This window comes from Euprymna scolopes, chromosome 23 (assembly GCF_053919585.1).
Source record: "Euprymna scolopes isolate OS-2025 chromosome 23, ASM5391958v1, whole genome shotgun sequence".
NCBI lineage: Eukaryota > Metazoa > Mollusca > Cephalopoda > Sepiida > Sepiolidae > Euprymna > Euprymna scolopes.
In genome coordinates this window covers 1,599,389-1,611,669 of record NC_136504.1, presented here as the reverse complement: position 1 = coordinate 1,611,669, position 12,281 = coordinate 1,599,389, and the positions used below count along the sequence as shown (strand labels likewise).

The window sequence follows — 12,281 nt, the reverse complement described above, 5'->3', positions numbered from 1 at the left end:
GTTGCCAACCTAATAATAGGTTCCACACTGTCAGCCAAACTCCAACCGCTGTCCCATCGCTGAAATGTGGCATCCTTGTGTCTGTTTTACAAGTACTTTAATAGAAAGTGATCGAATGAACTCAAAGCACTGGTGCCCCCTCAGTGTAAATGTCCACGACAAACTCGACAAGCAGTAAAGTCGCACCCCCACACTATAGAGATCCCTAGATGCCGGAAAGCCTTCTACTGAAATAGCTTCTTCCCTTGACCTGCTAGACTTGTTTCCTTGATTGTACTGACATGCAGAAGTTCAAGTGTAATGTGAACAGACATCTTGCTGCTCAACTCCCTACATAATATCCCTGCAAATTTGGCTCTAAAGATTAACTTCTTACGACTTAGTGACACTGTACCTTGTTTGGGGTGGAAAAAAAACAATTAAAAAAAAATCTTTTTGGTGGAATTTTTGGGAGGGTATGAAACAGTCTACACCTACAATTAGCCATTCCGTAAGGTCTGATACTATAGAGGACATGTTCTTTTTAAACATGGAACGCAGAAATACATCTGATATAAATGTACGGAAGCTATCCCAGTTAGTCATAGAGTAATGATATACTGTATGATGGAGAGGTACGTCAAAGGACTTATTAAATTTTATTTTTATCTTAACTGAGACAACCGAGTGGTCAAAAGATCCCAGTGGAGACAGAACAGAGGATGAACATAGTTCAGGACAATTTGTAAGAAAAAGGTCTAGGAGACTTGCATACTGACCGTCAGGTACATGGGTGCATTTGTGAACAAATCTGAGTTAGGTCATAAGCAATGGAGAAATCATGACCGAACCTCTTCTCATCATCTGCCTTGTTTGAGTGGGCTAACTATTCACATTGTGAACATGGAAGCCTCCAGAGACGTGAATGTTAGCCAAAGGATGAGCAGACAGAATGTGGTCAATTTTCTCAGATATGCTCTTAAAGATAGTAACTCCGCTGTTGTGAGGGCGATAGAGGGCAAATATAAATGCAGTGGTGTGAGCAAGTGCAACCCAGAAGCACATATAGGGCAATTTATGGTCTTCTCTGGAGATGTCCCTGCCACATAGAAAGCCATCTCTAATATAGGTATGTATTCCATGTCCATGGCAGTCTTGGGGGTCAGATTTTGATGTTGTTAAAGTATCCTTTAATCATAAACTCATCTAGAGAAATAGTCAGCTCAATGCCAGTTTCAATTCGGAATAATAGGTCTGGTTTCGTCTCCTATAATTGAGTTTCAATCTCTGGAACATAGATCCATGATGTTGGAGAAGGAGACATGGTAGTGGGAGGTGGGGGGCTATCTTGGAACTTGGAGTCTTATGTTTAACCTTGCCTTCTTTCTGGAGATTTTTCATTTAAGCTTCTTCATATTAGTCCAGTCGGGAAGCAGGAAAGGAATTCAAAGTCTGGCTTCCGAGGGAGGAAAGTATTAGAGTAGAAGACTTTCAAGTATCTAGCACCTTGACAGTAAAGGGGTGGGATTTTGCTGCTTGTTGTATTGGTTGGACGTATATGTCAAGATGGCACAAGTGTGAGGAATTCATGAGAGCACATTCCATTAAAATACTTGTAAAACATGCACAGAGGTGCAACATTGTGGTGATGAAACAGAGGTTGGAGCTTGGTTGATTGTATGGGACTAATTAGACTGGAAACTCTATTAGATCTTGTCTCAGAAGGAGAGACAAGTTGTAGACGCACCAGCCCGGATATGACAACAATATTTTGTGCAGATGTGAATGGTGGCTTTGTAGAGGTATTGAATACTTTCAGGTGTAAGTAATTTTCTAGCATGGTAGAGAGAGCACACCTTCTTTGCAGCAGCCTTAGCAATGTCCTCAATGTGTTTGTTCTAAAATAAATAATATACATATCAGAGGACAAATAAGTTGTGTTCTCATTTGTACTTGCTATCAATTTTAAACTGCCTTTTTTCTCCACGTCACAAGAGACAATCAATATCCTCTGCAAGGGCAGCTGCCCATGTAATTATGAGGCAAGGGTTGTGCAATCTCTAACCACACCTCTCCTGAATTGGCACTGCTTGAATCCAGGGGCAAGGAGAAGTCCAGAACGACTGGAAACAATGCTGAGATAAGCAGAGAGCAGATACAGCAACTGGAATTCCCAAGTGGTCAACCATTTTGACCAGACCCAACATTGCTTAACTTTGGTGATCTGACATTACTAAAAAGCTGGAAGGTTAATTACAACCCTTAGAGTCTTTACTTTTTTAATAAAAAGCAGAAACTTCAAATTTTCCAATCTCGCAAAATACTTTTCAGCAAGTCATAGTACAAACAGCAATTCAAATTCTTTACTTGCCGGTACTAAAAAGCTGAGAAAAAAAAAAATAGCTTTGGAGGAAATGACACTTGGGTGGGAGGGAGTTTAACACATAACATTTAATGTTCATACATGATCTAATGTAGTTATTATTCCAACCAAAGCACTATTAACCAGTAAGTTAATTAAACTCAACAGATAAATTTTGCAGCACACCTATTACAAAAAATATTTTCTACTCATAAAGCCATTTTGCTATAATAAAAAAGCAAAGAAGATTATATAAGGATAATTTTTATTCACATAAATCAACATGTCCTGTAGTCAATATCTGGTATAGAGTAATAATGGTAAATGTCAGCAGGACAGTTGTGCCTGGTGTTTCTTAACTACTGCCGCAATATATGGGCAAATGCAAGAGAGACACACTCTTAACTCTTCTTCAATATTTTTAAGACTTTCATGCTTTTTTATGGTAAGAAAATCGATACGTACGAAGTTGAGAATTACAGATTTTTATAGCTTTTTTTTTTTTATCTAGAGTTGGAATTGAATAATGTCATCATGATTAAGAAATTAAATGTCTTTATTAAACAAATTAACAAGTTAAATGATTTGTAGCTATAATTTCTTTGTGGCACACCGGTAATCATTCTGTGGCACATTAGTTGGGAACCACTGGGTTAAGCTATAGCAGATATGATCAAGGATCTCCAGCATTGCCTGGGCAGCAGATTTGCTACTGTAGATTAATGTCCCATCCCATCCACAATCCTGGAGCCTCTGGAGGGGCATAGGCCATCTACAACTTTTTTTGTAGATGTTTTTGTAGCGAGGAGTTCTTTTTACAGGGTGAGAGTGCTGGCCCCACGCCCAACCTTTCCAGAAGGTACGTACAGCACCTAGCCTTCCCAAATGGTCACCCATCTGGTACTGGTCAGGCTCAACGTTGCTTAACTTTGGTGATCTGGCGAGAACCAGTGTGTCAACGTGATTGTGCTGTACATAGATTAATGTGACCAGATGAATTTGTCCATCGAAACAACGAAAACCATTTGATCATCATAAGGGTGATGAATGACATGTTCTACAAGTTTGTTTAAAATGAAATTAGTTTGCAGAACCAACCTCAATCTCTCATTCAAACTAGCCTGATCCAGCAGGACATACTTGAGACAGGTATCTTTGGTACCACAAGTCTTATATCGTTGGCTCATGTCATCAGCTCATAGGGAATTTCATCCCTTATTGAAAAGTTTAATGCCTTCAGGTGTCAAAACAGCCAAACAGGTGCACAAGTGAATAAAAAACAGGAACTATGATAAAAACGGTAAGTTTCCAAAGAATAAGAAAAAAAAAACATATTCTGAGATGAAGAAGAAGAAAGTAATCTTTTTATGGAAACGAATCAGAAGTAGAATACGTTACGTTTTACATGCAGCAACACTATGACACCACTTGGCCCCACTGACAAACCGCTGACCCCAAACGTTGAGTGTCATGCCTTTGTTCTCCATTTTTCATCGTTCTTGTTCTGGCTGTGTCGTCATCATCCTTTTCATACTGGCAACTGTTAATGGGGAAGCACACAGGTCCATAAGTATAAAGACAAAACACAAGAAAAAAACACGCAGACTTCGATGCTTCAGACATATGTCAGTTGGACTCTGAATGTGTATGTCTACATGCTAACGTTCACATCTATGTTCTGTCTGGGTTTGTTTGTTGCTGTCAGTTCACTCGATCTCTCAAAGCTTTTCTGACCTGGCCCAAGCCAGCCACTACCTGTCTCCAACTGTAGTCTCAACTCTGACTGTCATAAGAAACTCACTGATTGTAGTTAAATCCAGATTTGTAGTCCACCAATCGTTTCTATTGTCACTCCCCGATGGCATAAAACTAAATATATATCTATCCATTGTTCAGTCTGTTTGCTATCACCATTTGTCACACTCTAATTTAGACCCTACCCTTATTTCTCTTTGTCTGCATCAAAAACAAATTTCTATGCATTGTCTAATAATAAGTTCTTTATTATTTGCTAAACTTACTTAAAAGTCAGTTTCGGGGGTGGGTGACAAGTTTTGCGACAGTCGGGGATGGTTTCAGGACGATTGCAAGTTGAACACAAAGACGGGTTGTTGTTTGGACAAGATCAAGCAAGCTTTAGAAGATGAGGATGATCTGACATCAACAGATGAACACGGCTTCAATAGAACGTAGGCGTTGACCTTAGTATGAAGGGAGTCAATGCTGTCACTCACACACACATCCAGAGTGCACAGCTGATATTTGCAAAATGTGTTGGGGTTTATGTTTTATTTTTATACTTGTGAATCCGTGCGCACTCTTCTCAGCAGCCACTAATGTGAAAGACGATGACATGACCGGAAAAGATGAAAGAGAAGAAATCTATAGCACAGTGTTGGAGTCAGCGGTTGTTGAGCAAGAGGGAATACATGGAGGTATTATAGTGGAATTTCCAGAGTAAAGATTAGTGATGAGATGGTTCCAAAATTTTAAAATGGCCTGAAAATAGAGGATCATTTTGTCCTAAATTTATATGTGCAACTCAACCCACTCTAAATTCTACAATAATTATTTGCTTTCTTTTTCTGTGTTTACATATAATCACTTAAAAAAAACTAGAATCTCATTGAGGTGCAAGGTTAAATGTAGATATAATTTTTTTTATAAATTGATAAATTTATAAATGTTCATCCTTTGTGTATTTTATCCAAGGTTTTGATAAAATCATTATGCGATTTTTATCAATGTTTGTCAATTGTGGAAAAAAAATGCAATAAAACAAGATTATTTCAAAGATGACAGGAGATGAGGCCAGAGCCCAAAAAATTTTAAATCCATGGCATGGTGTTGGAGTCTTGGAGTCAGCAGTTGTCAAGCAAGAAGGAATACATGGAGGTATTACAGTGGAATTTCCAGAGTAAAGGTTGATAAGATGGTTTCAAAATTTTTCCTGATTCCGACACAATTACTGATACTCTTCTAAATTACCAATTCCGATTCTTTTAAACTTTCTCAATATTCAATTAAAGAGTTTTTGCTTGAAAAAAATTTAATTACTGGAAAACCCTGTGTTGTATTGGTATTTATTTTTGAAAAATGTAAATTGTACATTGGGGTGGGGTGGGCATAGATTTCTTGATTTCTATATATTTTTCTCTAATATTTTTCTAAATATTTTCTAATATATTTCTCTAATATTTTTCTAAATATTTTTCTTTTCGGTTGACAATTTGCCAATTTGGCAAAGCTGAATGCAGGTCGTGGCTTGGACAAGATGCTTCAAAAAGGCTGATTGAGAAGCCATCAAAACACACATGTACAAATATCTTTTCTCTTCTTTCTGAACAGTGTGCCAATGATATAATGGAATCGTGCAAAGCAGGCAATTGAAGCACATGTTCGCACATGGAAGTAAAATAGCAAGCCCCACTCTCAGCTGCTGCCATCTTGCAAAAGCAACATGCATTCTGATGATTTGTCCGTCACAAGCACGTATACAGGACGGAACAATAAAAGGGTTGCCCTAAATAAAACAAAACTACCTATTTTAAAACTTTTATTAAAAAAATCAATTCAGGTAACTTGATTATGTAGTAGAGCTGACATCTATTCAATGTAGCCACCTTCAACCTCAATCACTGCCTCGATATGGGTCCGGAACTGGGAGAATGCCCTTTCCACAAGCGCTGGTGGGAGCTCGGGGAATATTCAGCAGATGGCTTTAGTGTTGTGGAAGGTGATCTTGGTGATGTTCTCGACGTATGACTAAACAAAGTAGTCCAGCGAATTCAGGTTAGGGAAGGAGGGGGGAGGGCAGTGAGAGAAGGGTACAAAGTCATAGAACTCCTGGATCTCTTTGGACGTGTAGGCCGGCACTGAGTTCTGCTGCCACACCCAGGGTTTGTCAGCGACCACCTGATTGCACCAGGGGATCACCGCACTTTTCAGCATATGCAAGTACACTTTGGTGTTGACTTTTAAGCTGACTTTGAAAATGTGAGGTGGCATGATGTGGCACTCACTTGAAAACATACGATAACTGTGGCAGGAAATTTTGTTTTTATTACCCTGGGCATATACTTGTTATTCATGGCAATCCAGCGATGCATTTTGAGGGTGCTGGAAACGGTCCTATTGGATCGGTAGAGAGCATGAGTTGTACAGTGGCGCATCTCCGATCTTGCTCGTTGAACATTGTGTCACTTTCAGACATGATAGAAGGCTCTTATTGCTCTTGGGATTTGTACACAACTAGCCAACTAGTAGATGGTCTGCAACAAAAGAAAACCGGTTTTCATCAAATGGAAATGGAATCATGTTGGCTTTTCTAGGGCGATAATTTTATCGTTCCACCTTGTAAAAATAGACAAAAGTTTATAGAAGCTGGAAATAATTATAAGAGTTAAATAGCTGCAGCCAAGAAAAGGCATACCCAAATTATCAGTAAGTGTATTGAGTCGCAAAAATTAGGAACTCGTGATTTCTGAAAAAATGTATGTGGTGAATAATGGACAATACTTACCTCACTTTCTAACAACTATGAGGTTGCTTGCACTTGTAATTCCACCTTAAAGCACACAAAGCATTTCCTCCCAAATTTCCCCTCGAGAACAGAAGCTGCACTTGATGATCCGAAAAGCACCCCTTTTCATGGCCATGATATCATGAAAAACCTAAACACCTCGAAGGCGTGGGAGTCTGAACTCATCTCTGCTATACTAATACAGAAATGGTCCACTGAGCTATCCACTCTCCTTTTCAAATTCATTAACAAATGCATAGCCTAGTCTTGCTTCCCTGATAGCTGGAAAATTGCTTCCGTTATATCAGCATTTAAGAATTCTGGTGAAAGAAGTGACCTCGCCCAATTATTGTCGCATTAGTCTCCTCCTCCTTTTCACTAAATACTTTGTAATCTTTAATCAATCAAGCGCTAGTCTACCATCTTGTAAATATTAAGCTTCTTTCTGACTAACAGTATAGCATTAGGCAAAACCGTTCTACTGTGGAAATTTTAATCGTCATTTCTGAATCCATTTACCATGCACTGGATAAAGCAGAGGAAGTGATGGCTGTGGCCTTTAATAAATCCAAAGCCTTTGACAAGGTCTAGCATGAAAAGCTTCTCATGAAAATTTAAACACAGTATTTCTGGACAAATAATTAAGATAATCAGATCATTCCTAGACAAGAGAAAAATCCAAGTTGTCCTTGGTGGATGTATGTTTAAACAAATGCAAGTGTGCTCCAAGGATTGATCCTTGGACCTTTATTATTTCTGATATTCATAAACGATCTCCCTGATAAAATAGTGTCTGAGATAAGTATATTTGCTGATGGCAGCTTGCTCTATAATAACCATGAGGGAAAAACGAATGTACATCCAAAACAATGGCATAAACCCTAGAAAACAACCTTCCGTTGGTAGTGGAATGAGGCTGCAAGTGGATGGTAATATTAATGCTACTAAGACTAAGCTTCTTTCCTTTAACAATTACAATAACCTTCTCAACCACCGATTGCCATAACAAATAACACCCTTCAAGGGAGCACATTTTTCAAACTCCTTGGCTTAACATTCACAGGTAACATCAATCGAAATGTCAGTGAGAAAGTGATTTTTGTCGAGGTGGTTGACTACTTTTCTATTTAACACAGACTCCAGCAACTTACTCATGACACACAGGAGACTGATTGGTCTGTATTGAGAGGAAGAAGACCAATCACCTGAATTTTTAAATACGGGACATACTGATGAGGTTTTCCAGAGTGTTGGGAAGCAATTCTCCTTAAAAAAATGCTTTGTGTGGGAGCTAGTTCTGGTTGAAGCTTTTTAAGCACTATAATAGGAATGCCGTCAGGGCCAGTTGTTTTACTGGAATCGAGGTTTTTGATTAGCTTGACAATATCATGCACAGATATTTGTATGTTGCATAGCGTGTTATCAGACAGGAGGAAATACAGGTGGTTGGCAGCCCTGATTGCATAGGACGGAATTAGCTGACCATTCCATGGAACACTGTCTTGGCAAGCCTCTCTCCTCTTGTTACATGGTTGAACCATTTTTGTTTGAGCCTCCTGATTGTGGTTAGATCTTCATAAAGACCAAAGGCTTGCCTTATTCCATTTTTAATTTCCTCATTCGTTATGTGGTCTTTGTAAGAGATGCCAGTCTTCTGAAGCATTTCATTTCTGAAACCTGAATCCTCTTCTCTAATTCTGCTGTAACGGTCCATGTTTCACAAGAATGCAGGAAAACTGAGTGGACAAAGAAACGCATGAGTTTTATCTTTGAGCTGAGCTTGATTGCCTTATCTTTCTAATGTTCAACTTAGCCAGTGTTGCATCTGTCACTGCAATTCTGGCTAAAACCCGACGGTTTGAACCTCTCATCCGAAAATATTGGTCCAAGGTTTTCGAGATTCTTCACGAAGTTCTTCTCTGTTGGCAGTGATGATGTCAGTTTGGATTCCGTTGTCACTATTTTTCACCAGTTTTGTTTGCACGGATTTCCATGCCGTAACCTGCGGAGGATTTGTCTAACCAGGTTCTCTAGTTTTTGTCTGAGCCTTTGAGTCCATATCATCAGTAAAATACAGGTTTGTGATTCTTCTGCTGCCGATGCTGACTGTTCCTTGGTGGTTTTCAAGTGCATTTGTCGGGATTCTTTCAAGGAAAACATTGAAGAATGTCGGCAAGAGCAGACATCCCTGTCTCACTTAATCGAAATAATGAATTTCATCAATAGACTGGCATTAAATCATATTCACACTATCGAGCTAGAAAACTACTCAGACATGAGAGTATCCTGTATCTCTACAAGACCACCATTCGCCCATGCATGGAGTATTGTTGTCATAATCTGGGCTGGTGCATCTACGACTAGCCTCTCACTCTTGGATAGGTCCAAAAAAAGAGTTTCCAATCTAATAGGTCTGACCACTTTGTCAACTAGGCTCCAATGCTTGTCCCACCACTGCGATGTTGCATACTTGTACTTGTTCTAAAAATATTTTCATGGAATGTGCTCTGATGAACTCACTGCACTTGTTCCCCCTCGACGTACATATTCCCTGCCTAGCAAAAACATCACACCCCTCCACTATTGAGGTCCCTAAATGCCAGAAAGCTTTCTACTCTAATAGTTTCTTCCCTCGAACAGCTAAACTTTGGAATTCCCTTCCTGCTACCTGCTTCCCTGACTGTACTGATATGCAGAAGTTTAAATGTAACGTAAACCAACATCTTGTTAATCTTTCCTAGGCATGGTCCCAAATAGTAAGATGAAAACAGTAGTCCGATGAATCTAAATAATATGATTAACCAATTCTCATCTCAAAAAATCAGAACATCAATACAATTTTATATAAATTCAATAACCATTTTTTCTACAAGGAACACACAGACGGAGTTTATTTATTTATTTATATATATATATATTTTTTTTTTTTTTTTCTGTGGAAATAGTTTTTTTTTGTTTTTTTTTTATTATATTCCACCTTTTATTTATACCAATACTTTAACTGAATGTAATTACAGAGCATATAGCAAATAAATGACACAAGTCTATATTCCAAATTTTAATTTTCGGATTTTTTTAATCATGCCCATATGCATTATATTTTCTTTTAATGAATTGATTGTTGCTTTTTCCTCGGAGGAGTTAAGGGCAGAATAGATTAATTGATATAATAATTAAATGAATGATTTTGCGCTACGAAACAGGTGCAGTCAAGAATTGTGCATGTCAACATACTTAATGGAATAAATTGTAAGATGCTCAACTGAAATTTGGAATATAAACTTTTGGGTTCTCCTGGCCCTTTTGTCTCCCAATATTTTGTTTGCTAAAATTTTAATCATGTGATTACGGTGTAGCGAAAATAAAGTAAATCATTCATTCAAGTGCCGCTTGCAATATTAAAAATCACTTTATTGGTATTTATGCACTTATGTTATCGGCTGGTGCGTGTTTTGTAACTATTCTGTACTTTCACCTAACAATTTAATAAACAAAAAAGATATTGTAAAACTTGAAAATATTATTTAAAAAATAGCCCGCTAACATAAGTGCCACTTTATTTTACATATTTCAAAAATATATATAATAAAATGATTTTTATATCGTAAACTGCTTCGGCAATTTTCGGGACTGACTCCATAACAAGGGATACCCCCCCCCCTCCTAAAAAAAAAAAAAAAAAAAAAGGAAATATATATAAAATAATGTGGTGTTTGAATAATATTTAAAAACTGCTATTTTAAATAGTATTTTCAAACTAAATTCAAGTTTTACGATGTCGTTTTTGTTTATTAAATTGTTAGGTGAAAGTACAGAATAGTTACAAAAACTCCACCAGTCCGATAGCATACGTGCATAAGTACTAATAAAGTGATTTTTAATATCGCAAGCGGCACTTGAATGAATGGCTTATTTCATCATCGCTACACCGTAATCACATGATTAAAATTTTAGCAGATGAAAAATAAGGACCGGGAGAACTATATATGTATATATATATAAAAAATATAACACGGAAATTACATAATTGTCGATGCAATAAATTATTTCAACCTTATGGTATTTTCAAGCATCTAAATCAGACAATTACATTTTTGATAATGAAAAAAAAGGAAAGAAAAGATCGGGCTTCGACCCTCAAAAAACCAGAGGGGGTGGTAGTAGCAATCCACTTAATACATTTTATAGAGAGGGTGGTAGGGATTTAAAAAAATTAAAATTAAAAATAACAAATAAAAATATTAGATTAGACACTTATAAGCGGCAGCTCGATGTAACCATAGATACACACACACACACACGCGCAACACATACATACACCTACACCCACATACACACACACGCCTCTAAAATGTACGTTCTTGCACGTAAATGCCTTGACACGCGTTTACTAACCTAGGAAGAAAGGGGCGAAAGTATACGGATATATAGTGAAAGAAATAGAACAGCGCGTAATGGAAAAAGAAGAAAAAAAAAGAGAGGAAGAAAAAAGAGGAGACAGTGATCAAATGTTAACTATCATATTAGTCTAGAAACTCTGAGAAAGATAAGGGAAAGAAAATGGATGTTATACACACGTCCTATAGTTAATTGAGTCATGGAAAGTAGGTCTATTAAAAGATAAATAAAAAATAATAAAAGTAAGAAAATAAAAATAAAAATAAAAAGAATATTATATACAAAGTTTTAAAACTATCTGTATGTTATTATAGGCAGAGAAGCAGTTTATGCCTCGAGGAAAAAATAAGAATCCTGAAGTACCAACAGAATAATCTCCTAAACAAATGAAATGAACTGATGGCCAGATGTAGACATAAATGTAAATTTAAAATAACCAATAACTCTAGATCCGACGAACAGAGAATTCTATAATGGTAAAGACACCGAATCTAACACCACTAGATTATTTACGATAAATCCTCCCACCCCACCCCACTGGCAATTATAGTGTTGTCCGGTATATACTCGATAATAACTACTTTATGATTTGTTGTCCGAAATCTAAGTTAGGTATTTTTTTTTTTTTTTTCCCCCCGAAGTACCTGTTTTATCCAAATTACTTATAAATAAATGAGATAGCCTTAAGAAAATAATTTTTCTCTGCAGATAATACATTAGTTATTAAACTGAGTTAAGTCAAAAAGACCAAATACTAAAACTAGATATTATTAGATTTGATACAAATCAACACAAAAATATAATTATTTTACTTATTTCTTTATGCGTGCATGAGAATACTTTTGTTGTACGGAGTGAATAAAAGTATATATTAACCGAAACTAGATACGTCCTATCGAATTGGGGGCGGCCAATATTACAATTTTCCACTTCTTAATCAATTAAGAATTGAAATATTAATTACAACGACCGCTATAATCACCAATAAAATTATTTACATGAAAATATATAAAATATTAA

The 12,281-nt window shown here is 37.0% G+C and overlaps 1 long non-coding RNA gene and 1 pseudogene across 1 annotated transcript in view; both read right to left on the bottom strand.

Moving 5' to 3' along the window:
- The window catches only part of LOC145245730 (uncharacterized), a 126,177-nt gene that overhangs the window by 5,592 nt on the left and 108,304 nt on the right, over positions 1–12,281 (bottom strand). The gene's annotated exons all lie outside the window — the stretch shown is intronic.
- Positions 3,202–3,318, bottom strand: LOC145246364 (5S ribosomal RNA; annotated as a pseudogene).